General features: G+C 29.4%; 1 protein-coding gene across 1 annotated transcript in view; it reads left to right on the top strand.

Annotated features, from left to right (window-relative positions):
• Nucleotides 1-12: 12 nt before the first annotated feature.
• Nucleotides 13-14,633, top strand: part of LOC129985265 (spermine synthase-like) — an 87,415-nt gene continuing 72,794 nt past the window's right edge. Inside the window, exon 1 of the mRNA XM_056095232.1 lies at nt 13-31. The gene's annotated coding sequence lies outside the window, so the exon portion shown is untranslated. The remainder of the gene's footprint in view (nt 32-14,633) is intronic.

The following is a 14,633-nucleotide window of genomic DNA, read 5'->3' on the forward strand; positions in this document are numbered from 1 at the left end:
GATGAAATTTGTCCCTGCTCGCCGTTGGGCGGTAGGCATTTTTCTCTCCGTGTTTCATTTTTGTAATTAAATGTTTAGCTAGTTATTTGTTAAAATTATGATGTTTTTAATCTTCGAAAACACTTTCCCTCTTTTTATGTTTTATAGAAATGTACAGAATATTTCACTAGTTACTTGTTTCACGCAAGAGATAGCTCAATTTTTGTTTTTCGATTTAATTATGATTCGGATGTATTCACCCCCAAAATATTAAGATAAAAATAATTAAACAATGAATATATATATTTTTTGTCCCAAATAAATGTAATAAATTCGAAGTGTACCTACATAATTACATTGTTTTTACTAGAGTTTAAAATAAGTTCGCTCAAAATAATTATATTTTATAAAAATGCTTTTAAAATTTTGTGAGAAAATTATGAGTTGTTTGAATAAAATTACTGTTAGAATAAAATTTATGTATTTTGTGCAGTTATATATTTTTATATTTTAAATACATTAATTTTAACTTTTATCTTTTTTTCCCCCTTCCCACAAACTGATTTCAGAAAAAATAAATTATTGGAAACATCTGTTCAGATCTAAATAAAAGAATTGATCTGTTCAAATAAAGAAGGAAGATGAGAAATATTTTTATACTTACATTAAATCTAATTTATTACGATTTCAATTTTAATATTTGTGGTTTAGTAAAAAAAATAAACTCGAATTTTGAAAACAATATTTTCCCCCATTCCTTCAAAATTTCTTAATCTAGTATGACATCACTTTAAACCTAAACATATCTGTGCGAGGGGGAAAGGAATAATGCTTTTTTTTTAAAAATACCTATTTCCAAGTCATTTAAGTGCAAAAGCAGGGAAGAAATTCGGAACTTGGAAATTATGTAACAAAGTACTAAACATGTTTCTTTATTATATGCAGTTTCTGCTTTTTTTTTTTTAACATGTTGTATGGGAATTTTAAAAAAAAAAAATCTAAAATGAGAACTTTACTGTCGACAAATAATTATGAAATTCTTAAAATTGATAATGAACTTTTGCAATGTTTTTGAATAAGAAATGAACTAGTTTTCGGAGTTGTTGCGAAGCGATTCAAACAGGTGTGAAATAGTATTGATTTGTATCATTCGGAATAAAAAAATTATTTCTCGGGAAAAGAATTAAAAAAAAAATCTTTTAATATGAGCCCTTTTAACAATTCCTTCAAATAGTATCTTAAAAATTCCTAATAGGTATCATATCCAAAATAATATCATTTTCAGTTAATTTATTAATTACGGTTTTGTGTTTTTATTGATTCAGAAATTATTCATTATTTCATCGTATCAATTAATGAATTTACTTTAGAAAAACTATACAATAGAATACTATAATTTAATAACGAATACAGCAGATGCTTGTTTAGAAAAATAAAAAAGAAAGAAAATGTTTGCCTCTGTTTGTTTTTAAATGAAATAAAAAACTTTTCTAAAATATTTTGTTTATGCAATTAGCTTTAATCTTTATTCAGAACATTATTAATATTAAAGCTTAATTTATTTTATATATTTGAAATTACATTTGTCCAATTGGAATATATTTTATTAGTTAGAGTTAATTTTCAAGTAACAAAAATCAATGGCATACATTTAATTATTTGTTTTACTTAAACTATAAGTTTTCTTAAGCATTTTATAAATAACTTTATGCGCAACATTATCGAAATAATTTTTATCATTTTCGTTGTTTTAAAATTCATTAGATTTTTCTGGAAGTTTCTATTTTGTGTATAGAAATTCAAAATGTTGAATAGGAGATTTCAGTATTTTTTAGATGAAATTAACAATGCCTTTAGACATGCATTGAACTATATATCGTAATATTTTTCTAAAATTTTAATGCAGCCTTAGGAAATATAAATGCAAAAATTAGAAGATTCTGTTTTTGACGATTTTTGGAGAATGTGCCAAAAATTCATTTTAATGAAATAAATAACTTAGTAAATAAGAGAGAGAACAATGAATAAGTGTAAGAATTTACCTAAATTTGTTTCCTTGTTAATTTTTTTTTATAAATATCTGATTTTATATAGTTTAGAATTTATTTCTGTTCTTAAATTAAGTAGCTCTTTGTAGTCGTGAGATAATGAATTTGTTTATTTTTTATTTCTCTTTTCCGCACCATCTCCCAGATAATATTATTCTGGTGAGATTTGTAAATTAAATAAAACTGTTTCACTAAAATATCAAACTTTCAAAGAGATTTTAATTGCTATTTAATTGTAAGAAATTTATATTACCAATTCATTGAAGCCCTTAAAAATAATTACTCATTTACTATTTCGATATATACATTCTCAAAAGTTAATATCAAGAAAAAGTAGTTATGAAATTAATTTTCTTCACATTATTAAACTAATTTTTTTTTCTTTTTAATAATGATAAAAAAATCGTTCCATCACTTTCAATTATTTATTAATTAAAAATTATCTATTTTCTCTGGTATAATAACACAATATATATAAATATACATATATAAGATGCATAATCATCTATATTATAGATATTTTAATTTTTTTTTTTTGCTTATTAGAATTCTGAAACTTAGTTTTAATTTCAATTTTTTTTTATTTTTTCATATAATTTCAGTTTTATTTATACCATAAATTTGTTTTTCATCATAAAAAAAACCGCCTTTGGGATTTTGATGAATGTCCACATTTTATACTAGTTTTGAAATTATATTTCTGTTTACGATCATCATCATATTTGGCTAGACAGCCCAGGGTGGGCCAGTGCCTTCCTTTGAATTCTGTTCCACCGCATTCTACTTTTGACACTTGTGTGCCAGTTTCTTTCCTGGATAGCCCGGAAGTCTGTCTCCACTGACTCCATCCATCTGATTTTGGGTCTACCACTTTTCCTACTTGTTAGAGGTTTGTTTTAATTCGTTTTAATATGGAATCATCATCTATTCTAAATATATGAGCCACCCAGTTCATCCGATTCATTTTTATGAACTTTATAATATCTGGCTCTCTATAGATTTTATACAGCTCAAAGTTATATCTTCTTCTCCAAACGTTGTTGATTTCTATCCCACCAAGAATGATTCGCAGAATTTTTCTTTCGAAAACGGCTATTTTATTTTTTCCAGCTTTGGTCAGGGTCCAGGTTTCTGAGCCATAGGTAAGTATTGGTCTAATTAAAGTTTTAAATAGTACAAATTATTTATTTCTTGTTAGTAGTGAGTATTTTAAAAAATCGTTTTAGTCCGAATGTATTTGAAATCATTAGACGACCTTGAATCTCCTTATTGTCATCAGTAACTATAGAACCAAGATGAGTTAAACATTGGACAACCTGAAATTTATGAGAACTAATTTCTAGATTGAATTCATGGAAGGTTCCATTTCTTAGTACAGGTATGGTCTTTTCGCTGTTTATGATGTCCCCTGCTATTAGCAGCATGCTCTAAAGAAAGAAAAGCATCTTTTAATGCGGAAATAGTTCTTTCTGTTACGATATAAAAGGAAATACTCTGTTAGTTAGGAATACGATAACTCGAAAATAAAACGAGTTAAATGAAATGTGGTGCGTGACCTTTTCTCCAAAATTATAGATTTCCATGAAATGTTAAGTAAATCCATTAAAAGGAAGTCTTTTTCTCTATTCGCTCGCGTACCTGAAAACACAATGATAAATAAAATTCGGCTAGTAGGTCTATGATTCTGGCTTCAATTTTGGATTAAAATTATAGACATATCAGATTTTGGCTCGGATCCATCAATCGTTTGATTCTGTCTCTATTTATAGGCGTATGAACGCGTTACTACAAAGCCATAATATGCTAGATGAATGAACTTTGTTACGTAATCTTTACACTAAAATTGTAGATACGTGACAAATTTTGGATCTAATTTGACGACGAACAGCTTCCTGCTTGTTTGTATGTGCACAGTGTAATTTAAAAAGGAAAGAACTGGTAATAAAATGGAAATTAATACGAAGTCCTGCCACTAAAATTATAAATCTGCCTTACATTTTGGATTTGGAAAAGCTCCAAAATGCATATTTGATTCTTCCACTATATGTTGAAACTGAAAATAAAACATGTCCCATTATGTATGTATTCGAGTAAATTATGGAAGGACACCAGTACTTATTATCAACTTTCTTTAAATTTATATATATTTGTGTATTACTTCGGAAATCACTCTAATTACTCCAAATTTTGAAATTATGACGATAATAAAATAAGTACCATTAATCTGTTTAAATATTGACATAAATAGAAAGAGAGGTCTTCCCAAAACTTTCTCGCGTACTCTCTAATAAAGGTGTTATACCAGAGAATGCCTTGTTTGACAGAGGCAAACAATTGTCTCAAAATACTAACCTTTGGCATGAATTTAGCATTTTTAATAAATCTATTATGTCATCCTTGGTGCATTTTTTTTTGGCGATTAATTTCTGGCACGCGGTTAAAATATATCTAAAAATCGAATTTTTATTTTAGTCGCGTTTTTCCCGACCGAGTGAAACCAAAATTTAACACAAAGCTACAATTTGATATATTTCAGTCATTGTATTTTTGAGTTATCGCGTTTATATGCTTCTGAAAATATAAAACTACAGACTGTTATCCTCTTGCTGAATTTGGCTCGAAATTTACTTGGTATCCTCACTATAGATGCTAAAGCTGTGCACCGAATTTAATTCATCTAGGAGCTTTTTATTTTGTATTTATCGTGCTAACATATTCGAACAGCTGAATAGACAGACTTCTGAATGGATTTTGTTCAAAATTCGATAGAATTTTACAAATTTAATGTAAAGACCATATACTATATTTCATCTAACTAGCTTAAAACATTTTTGATCTTTATATTTTTCACAGACAGACAGACATTACGCAAAAAAAAAAAAAAAAAAAAAAAAAAAAAAATGTGTTTGGAAGATCTGAACCCCAGAAAGGTCTAAAACCTGGAAATTCGTCGAAATTTCCAGTTCGAATTTTTGGTTTCTCGTGTACTTAATATAAAGAAACTATTCAAATTATCAAAAAATTCTATTCAAGATTTTGACGAATTTCCTTGTTTTAGACCTCCCTGCGTTCGAAAAATATATTTTTGGAATGTCTGCCTGTGACCAAACTAACTCAATAACACTTGGAGCTAGACGGATGAAATTTTGTATATGGTACTTAAACCAAATATGTAGATATCCGTCAAATTTTGAGCAAAATCTGTTCAGAAGAAATCTGTCTGACCGGCTGTTCAAATATAAGTTAACATGATTACTACAAAACGAAGAAAGCTAGATGGATGAAATTTGGTACGCAGATTTATAATCTATAATGTAGACTCCCATCCAGTTTTGAGCCAAATTCAAGCAAGGGGTTGGCTATCTGTCGGTCTGTATTTTCAGAAGCATGTAAACGTGATAACTCAAAAACGAAAGGATTTAAATATATCAAATTTGATATGGGATTTTGTGACTACAACAAGAGATTTGTATTAAAATTTTGGTTAAGAAAAATTTGTCTAAAATACAATTTCGGTTTTCGAATAGTATTAACCTTATCCCAGGAATTAATCACCAAAAAAAACTCTCTAACAATCACACGATAGATTCATTAAAAATGCTAATTTCTCGCCAAAAGTAGATATTTTGTAACTATTGAACGTCAGTTCCATACAAGACTTTCTCTAGGATAACACTGTATTAGAAAGTATGCGAGAAAGTTTTAGAGAGACCACTCCCGCTAGTTTGATGATTACAACACTTTCTCCGTACTTCATATACGAGAAAGTAAAAATGCCCAAGAATGAAATTAAATCTGTCTGTAAGGTTAAAAATATTTATTCTTTTACTCTTACTAATGGAAAACTTTTTGTCATGTAAGCCCTGATGCAATGCTGTTTATGTTTCTGTGCAATCAAATTGAAATTCTTTTTCGTTTCTAAATACATATTGTCATATTTATTGAGTTAATAATTTTATTAATTTCCATTTAGGATATTTGTTGATTTAAAAAAAATTATTTCATATATGGAATATTTCAAAGTTATAAATTGTTAAATTCTTCCTTTTCTGCACTAATTATTTTAATAAACGAAATAATGATATTCAAAGCTATTCAGAAAATTTAAGTATTTGATGATTCCGTGGAAGATTTTAGCATGATAATGTTTATAGACGGATTTACTATCTATAAATGCGAGATCCATGATGAAATAAATCTTCAAAATGCTTTACAGGACTGACCATTCCATCTAAGGATACAAAATTTTGCTCATAATTCTTCTCGAGTAGTAGATTCTTACTAAGAAAAGGCCTTTCAAAGTTTCCAATCTGATTTTCAATTTAAAATTAATAGACATTTTAATATTTCTTCTCAATATTTCAAAGCATATAATAGCTTAAAAAAATATTTTTACTCTTTTTAAAATTCTAAAAAAGAGTTCTTCAATAATGTCAGTACAATTTATTTTCTCCAATTGTAATAAAGTTTTCAAAATGTTTTTAAGCCCTTAACCTATTCATTTATTTAATTTCTTAATTAGATGAGACATCCTGTTTGGGACGTTTAATATTATTTTAAACCTTATAATAACCTAAGGACTTTTAAGATATTGAAACGTTTTATTTTCACTTAAATGCAGATTTAAAATAAAAAAATTCTGCAATTCGATGCGCGAGGATTTAATTATTGGATTTGTAACGATTTTCGAGTTACGACAGTATTAAATACAATTTTTGTGTGCTCATTATCTCTGTTACATAATTAAGAACAAATTTTAAAAATAAAATGAATATCGAAGAATTGAAGCTAAAATATTGTCAAACTAGGACGTTTCGAAATAGAGATTCGATTCTCTGTTAAAATTTTTCTGAGAAAGTTTATCTATTCAGAAAACTAGCAGTGACTGGTTTGGATTGGAGGATTGAAGGTTCGAGTCCCGATGTCAGTGGATCCTATAATGCCGATGTGTCTAATGCTTGTTCAGTTTGTAAAGATATCAAATACTTTTTTAAGTGTACTATGGAAATTCGAAAATTGAGTATCCACAGAGAAAAAGGCCGGAGTGGTCTGGTGTTAATGTTTCGACTTCGAAGCTAGAGGGTTTCAAGTTCGAGACCCGATTTCACCGAACTCGTCTGATACTCGTTAATTCCGTCGGAGATAAATATCCTTCTATTGATTTGATGTGGAAGTTTGGAGGAGGGTGCCAACCCAAGTGTCGTCTTCGTTATCTAACCGTCTTTCAAAATTACTAGGTTCGTCCCAAAACAGCTCTAATGTTGCTTTGAAACGAGGAGCTAAAATAATTAAATTAAACATTTAGAGAAGACCATTTTAAACATTTAATCATGGTTCAAAATTGTGACTTTCTTTCTTTATAACTCTCCAATACAAATAATTGCGATGTAAAATCCAGACTTTGAAAGTAAAAGTCAGATTCGAGGCCAGATTTCACCTGAGAAATGGGAGTTAAATTCGTTGAGATAAAACACTCCTCTGCTGATGGAATTTGAAAGTTTTGAGAGACAGCGATACCTTTTTTTATTTAAGAAATTTAGCTAAATTTAGTTAAAATTTAGTTAAATTTGAAGTTTTCAAATGTGGTTAAATGAAAAGGATGACATCTGTGTCTGAGGTCACATTTATTAGCCGCGGGCCTCATTTGGAAATAATCTCAGGCCTGGTTTCAAGTGAATTTGCATCGTATATATATATATATATATATATATATATTTCTTTTCACTCTTTTTTACAATTTCAAATTAATTTAATCATTGAATTAAGAAACCGCAGACTTGAAAAAGAAAAATAATATCAGCTAATTATTTCATTGACATATTTATTATTATTATTTTTAAGAATGCGTTTATTTAAAATTTATTTTTAACAATGCGACTTTGTTTATCCTGTCTGTTCTGAACTTTGATTTTTTTTTCTGTTAATAATATGAAAATAATTTTTAATCGGGGAAAAAAATTGATCTGGAAATTTAATCAAACCAGTACCAAAGATGAAGCTATAATAAACTAACGGGAGTGGACTATCTGAAACTTTCTCTTTTACTCTTTGACAAAGATATTATCCTTCCCCTCTCCCCTGCATTGTGAACCTCAGGCAAAGTCGTGATTGCCACGAATGCTCCGATTTTTATTTTCAGAGTATCGCACATGAGAATGTTATATTTAATAGTATAGTGGAAAACGCCAAATACATATCCTGGATATCATTTTTTTCGACCGATAAAAATTAAAATTTGAAAAAGAATTATAATTTTAGAGCAAGATTACACACCAAAATACATTTATTTATGTTGTTCCTTTTTTCAATTATAATATTTATATGCATGCGAAAGTACAGATGGTCAGAACTTTTAATAGATTTGTTCCATCATTTGATAAAGAACTACCCTTTAGATGTTAAAACCATATATCAAATTTCATAGAGTATTTGCGTTTTCAGTTATCGCGTTTACATGCATACGGAAGTATAAATCGTTAGACAGTCAACCCTTTGATAGATTTGGTTTCTAATTTAATACGGATCTATATTATAGATGTTAAGCCTATAAACCAAATTTCATATACCTTGTTTTTCAGTTTCTTGGTTATCATGTACATATGTACTCGAATAAACAATCAGTCAGAATTCCTATAAATGGATTTCAAATCGAAAAAAAATTATAAATTTGGTGGAAATACCACATACCAAATTTCACCCTTCTAGTCCAAATCATTTTTGAGTAATCGTGTTCACAACAGGCAGACATAATTCTAAAATCGTGCTTTTTCGGACTCGGAAAGATTTGAAATTTGGAGATTTTTCAAAATCTCAAGTTCTAATTTTTTGACGAATATTTTCTCTTTGTTATACTTCTTAAACAAAAAAGGAAAGGAAAGAAAAAAAATGTGTATTTATTTCTCTTTGATAAGGTTAGAACTTTTTTTAAAAAAAGATTCTGTACTAACAAAGGGAAGAGTCGATGAGAGTGATAAAAGATGGATTTCTTAAAAACTTTGTACACTTTGAAGTTTCTTGTAATAGTACCCACATTTATCCAGTTTGGTTCATCTAATTATACTATTGAATTAAGTAAAGAGAGACGGCATTGTGACGATGTGATCCTTAGGAACTGATGCAATTGGAAGTAATCGGTTCAATCGATTAAAGGCCGATCTGTGTCTGTGTCCCTCCTAAATTCCCACATAACATCCTGAACGATATACAAAACCTATGAAGGAGAGAGGCGTTCATTGAAATCGGATTCGAACCTATGATGCCGTAGATCCTTAGGAACGGATCCAGTTGGGAGCAATCGGCTGAAGGCCGAGGCCTGTTTATGTTGGCATTTCTCTCCCAAATGCCCACCCTAAATGATATACAAGACCCACGAACAAAATAGGCGTTCTCTGAAATTGGATTCGATCCTGTAATGGCATAGACCCTTAGTAACGGATCCAACTGGGAGTAATTGCCCGAAGGTCGACTCCTGTCGGTGTTGTTCCCTCCCAAATCCCCACATAATACTCTGAATAATATACAAGACCTATGAACAAGACAGATATCGAATCTACGACACTCCTTTATGCTGCCAAGCCTCTGTTACCAAACCATCGCAACCCATTTTCTGAAATCAAGGCGCCATTCTTCTCAATTCAACATGGATCGAAATTACTATGAACGAATTCTTAGCATAGATTCAATATGGAATGTTAATCTAATAAAACGACGAAATGAAATGATAATCCAGCAATTTCTGTCATCGAAAATGCATCATAAAAAGCAAGAATTGAATGATCACCGTAAAGGATTAGAATGACTTTTGATGAATCAATATTTTTGAAGGGCTTCTCCCTAGTGACTTTCTACAAACAAGGACTTAATTTTATGCACGGTGTGTACCAAAGGCTTCTTTTCTGAATCACTACCAATGAATATTTAATTTTTAAACTCGCTGCACACAATGAACTCATTTCATGCTCAAGTGACCATATCCAATGCGCAGTATCACTTCAGATTTAGAATCCACTTTGAATTATTTGATTTTCAAATGCTGAATATCAAGAATTAATCGCCAAGAAACTCGCCAAAGATGACACATAAATTCAGTAAAAATGTCAAAATTAGGGTTTATACAAAAACCGACTTTTTGAAAAACCGGTTTCCAAATTCGATATTTCCAAAAAAACCGGTTTTAGCCGGTTTTCGAATTTTTGTCACAAAAAAAAATTGAATAGGGAAAAATAAAATATTTTTCCCAATTCTATTTATTTTATTTTAATTCATATAAAAAAACAAAATCAATATCAAAGTCAAAATATAAAAAAAAAATTAAAGATTACATATACATATTACTTACACAAAATAACGAAAACTCAAACAAAAATTTAAAATAACATTTATATTATTTCCACTAATTTTAATTTCTCATAAGAAAATAGGATTTTAAAAAACATAAAATATCCACTGAACGGTGACTAAGTCTCGTTCTTATTTTGTACACAATATTGCCTGAAATTAAAAATACTCGTTCAGTAGTTACTGAGTTTGGCATCAAATTACAAATCTAAGATTTTTGTTCTTTTATTCGTTTGTTCAAATAATGAAAATTCAGCTTTCAGTGTCTTGGATTTGTAAGTTTTTCTTCAAGCTCTTCAAGAAACTAAACAATTATATTATTTCTTACAATTATTTTATGAACTGCTTTCAAATGATTATGTAGATTGCTCGTAGATGATCCTTTCCAGCTCAACATTTTATTACAATGATTTCTGATTGCCTTATCTATCCCGAACTTTTTGAAACTATCCCAAACTTCCGACTTACTCATTTTCATCTAAAAATGAAATTAAAGTTATTGAATAAACATTTTTGACGTTTATTCTACAATTTTATTATTTTAACTATTAATATTAATGCAATTTAAAATAATATAATCTACACATTTTCTAGGAATTTTGAGAAAAACACTTCTTAATCTAATTCCAATGCTTGCTAAAGACATAATTTATGTTAAAACGTTGCGAAAGAAAATATTGAATATTTTAACACCCTTTGTTTTATTTAAATTCCATTAAACAGAAGCCAGAACTTTTTTTTTACACTAAATTTTGATAGAAGAAATTTATATAATAAAATTTAATTTTAAAATGTAAAATAGAAAATATAAACATAAAAATTAAACATACTTAATACTTACGTTATTTTTACCAAATATAAAAAGTTTATATTTTTGTTTCCGGTTTTCACCTTCACAATATTAAGCAAACCTGTCGTGACTCGAGACGGATAGGATTCTGAGACCACATTTCGACAATTCCATTTCATTAAGGGGTGAGACGCAGAACTATGAGCACATTTGACCTTGGATTTCTCGCATTAGATACTTTTTTAGTTCTATTTTTTTTTTCACGTGTATGTGAGTGTTATGTCATTTCTGACAGCATTTTATTTTAACTGAATATTTCGCATTGATATGGCTAGTTCAAGTGGTGTAAAAAAGCTTTCAGAAGTGGTACGAAGAAAATTTTATATATCATTAAATACTGTGACAAAGAAGTAGAAAACGGGGAATTATTTATTCCTTTCACACGTTCTTCTAAACGAGCCAGTCAAATTGCTGACGTTTCTATTAGCACCGACTTCATACCGATAGACAAAACATCCAATGAGAAACAAGAGATGAACTTTATCAAACTTTGGTTTCACCTAGAAAAAAAGGTGAAAAGGGATGTTCATGAAAAACATAAATTGACAAATTCGAGGCGCAACTGTGCAGTGCACAAGCACTGGCCAGCGCAACTCGCAACGTTGAAAAAATGTGTTTGCTGCCCGTTGCATAGAATGAATAGCAAATCAAATAAGTTCAAAATTAATTTTTACATAATAATATGAATTCTTAAAACCGGTTTTTTAAATTTAGAAACCGGTTTTCGAATGTGACAAATTTACTTTAAAAAACCGGTTTTTTAAAACTGGGTTTGAAAACCGTCAAACCCTAGTCAAAATCACGCAAAAAGATTAATATTTCCTAACTATTGTTCGCCATTTCCATGCAAGAATATGCGAGAAAGCTTTGGAGTTGATTTAATGTACAATGACAGATAAATAATTTTAATAATAAAAAAAAGTAGAATCCTTTTTGGTGCAGATACCTTCAAAATAAATTTTGTAGTTAATTCAAAACAAGGTACTTATTTTTTAAGCAATACACTATGAAATTAAAAAAAAAAATCGTGCAAGTCAGCGTGCCGGTCTTCAAGAAATTTTCTCACATACTCTCTAATAAAAGAGTATTGCCTTCTGCCTCCTTTCCATTTCAAGCATGCGATTAATTATTTGAGTAGTAAGATGCATCGAATTAGTTGGTAACTGCGTTGCTGGCCATCTTGTTTAATTAGGAATAATAGAAAGAGTGATATTTATTTTCCTGTCGGCAATGAATACATTCAATGAAATTGAGTGATATATAAAGGAGAAGTATAAGTAATATTTATTCTATTTTTTGATTTTATTAAAGTGCTTTGGGGTAGACAATATTTTTTGTTTTTCCTTCTTCAACAAAAACAAATACATTTCTTGGCTGTCCGACTCGTGAGCATCCAACATACAAATGGTCTTCTGAAAACCACGGATTTTCTAGGTTCAGTCTGCATACTTGAAGTGAATGACCTTGTTCCTTGTTGATGGTCATCGAGAATACAAATTGAATGGGGAACTGCAGTCATTTGAATTCAAAAGGCATGTCGGTGGAATTAATGGGAATGCGTGGGAGAAGCACATCTTCTCCATTAGACTTTTCGTTAAGAATTGTTGCCTCGATTCTTGCCGCATGTTAGTCTTCTTATTCTGATGCGCGTGATCGATTAGCACATAAACATTGGCTTTCGATTCTTGTCACATGTTGATCTTGATTAGGGTTTGACGGTTTTAAAAAACCGGTTTTTAAACTACTAAAACCGGTTTTCCCGGAACGCCTAAATATTCCAATTTTTCAAAAAAAAAAAAAAAAAAAAAAAAAAAGAACTGTTTTATCTAGCAGCTGGGGGCTTAAAGCGATGAGATGCGAATTTATTATCAAGTGTAGGTATATTTGAATTTCTGTTAAATGAACTAAGAAAATTGAACACTGAAATAAGTTTCAAATTATTATATGCTTTAGAAGAACGAATTCAAGAAAGTAGAATTAGCGAGTCTTTTGCTGTATTCGCACACATCTAGTTCAGCGGAGAAATCTAGTGTACTTTCTTTAGTTTCAAAAACCGAAATTATTAAGTTATCTGGAAAGATATTGTCTAGATTATTTCCAAATTCTTATGTGGAAACCGATTCTGATGATGAGCAAATCTTAGAAACTATTCGTCAGAGTAATGCTTTTTTAAAAGAAGCCATGAGAAATCAATTTAAAAGTTTCTTGAAGACCCTGAAGAAAAACTTGCAAATCCAAAGACACTGAAAGCTGAATTTTCGTTATTTGAGGGAACGAATAAAAGAACAAAAATCTTAAATTTGTTATTTGATGGCACGAAAACTATAAAACAGAGAGCTCAGTAATTAATGAACGAGTATTTTCAATTTCAGGCAATATTGTATCCAAAATTAGAGTTAGCTTTAAAATTTAGTCACCGTCAGTGGACATTTTATGTTTTTTAAAATCCTATTTTCTTAGGAGAAAGTAAAATTAGTGAAAACAATGCAAATATTATTCAAAATTTTTGTTTAAGTTTTCGTTATTTTGTATAGATAATATGTATATGTATTCTTTAATTTCATTAAATTTGATATTGATTTTTTTTTTTTTTTTTTTTTTTGCTATTTTATATAACTTAGAGAAAATATTTTTCCGTATTCTATTTTTTTGACAAAAATTCGAAAACCGGCTAAAACCGGTTTTTTTTGGAAATATGGAATTCGAAAACCGGTTTTTCAAAAAGTCGGTTTTTGTATAAACCCTAATCTTGAGATTCTGAAGCACGTGAATTTACAATTCGTAAATGATCTGCTTCATAGTTCGCTTGCCGTTTCCCGTTTATTTGTGAGAAGCTCTAATTTGCTTATTTCTACGCGCTTCGCTGGTAGATCTACTAGTGACGAACACTTGGGAGGCATATTTTTTGACAAAGCAATTAACACGTTATACGCTTGTATAACTGAAATATCGTTTGTCGATTCACTGAATAAGTATGAGAATTACTAATTTCACTGGAAAATTTCCATTAAATATAACTTATCTTGTTCCGCATCGATAATAACAATTCTTTTTTGTATGTGTGAGATAAATTCTGAATAATATGTGCGATTCTCAGCAGCCAAAGTATTGTGCATGCTGAATGACAATATCTTGTGTAGATGACTGTTCATTAACGAAAAAAAAAAAAATTAGTGCCTGCGCTAAATATTTTTGATTTTATTTCACTCCCATTGATTGGCATCGATGATAATAATTTTATTTTGTTTGATATATGTGCGATTAACTCGGAATAATTGATTGTTTTTCTTTTGTCAATTTTAAAAAAATGTTGAAAAATAGAAACGTATGGAACAATTTGTTTATAAATTTTATTGTGTTCAAAATAAATGCAAATATTTGTAGTATGCCTATAACTTTCGCGCAAGTGCAAGCAGTAA

This window comes from Argiope bruennichi, chromosome 9, assembly GCF_947563725.1.
Source record: "Argiope bruennichi chromosome 9, qqArgBrue1.1, whole genome shotgun sequence".
NCBI lineage: Eukaryota > Metazoa > Arthropoda > Arachnida > Araneae > Araneidae > Argiope > Argiope bruennichi.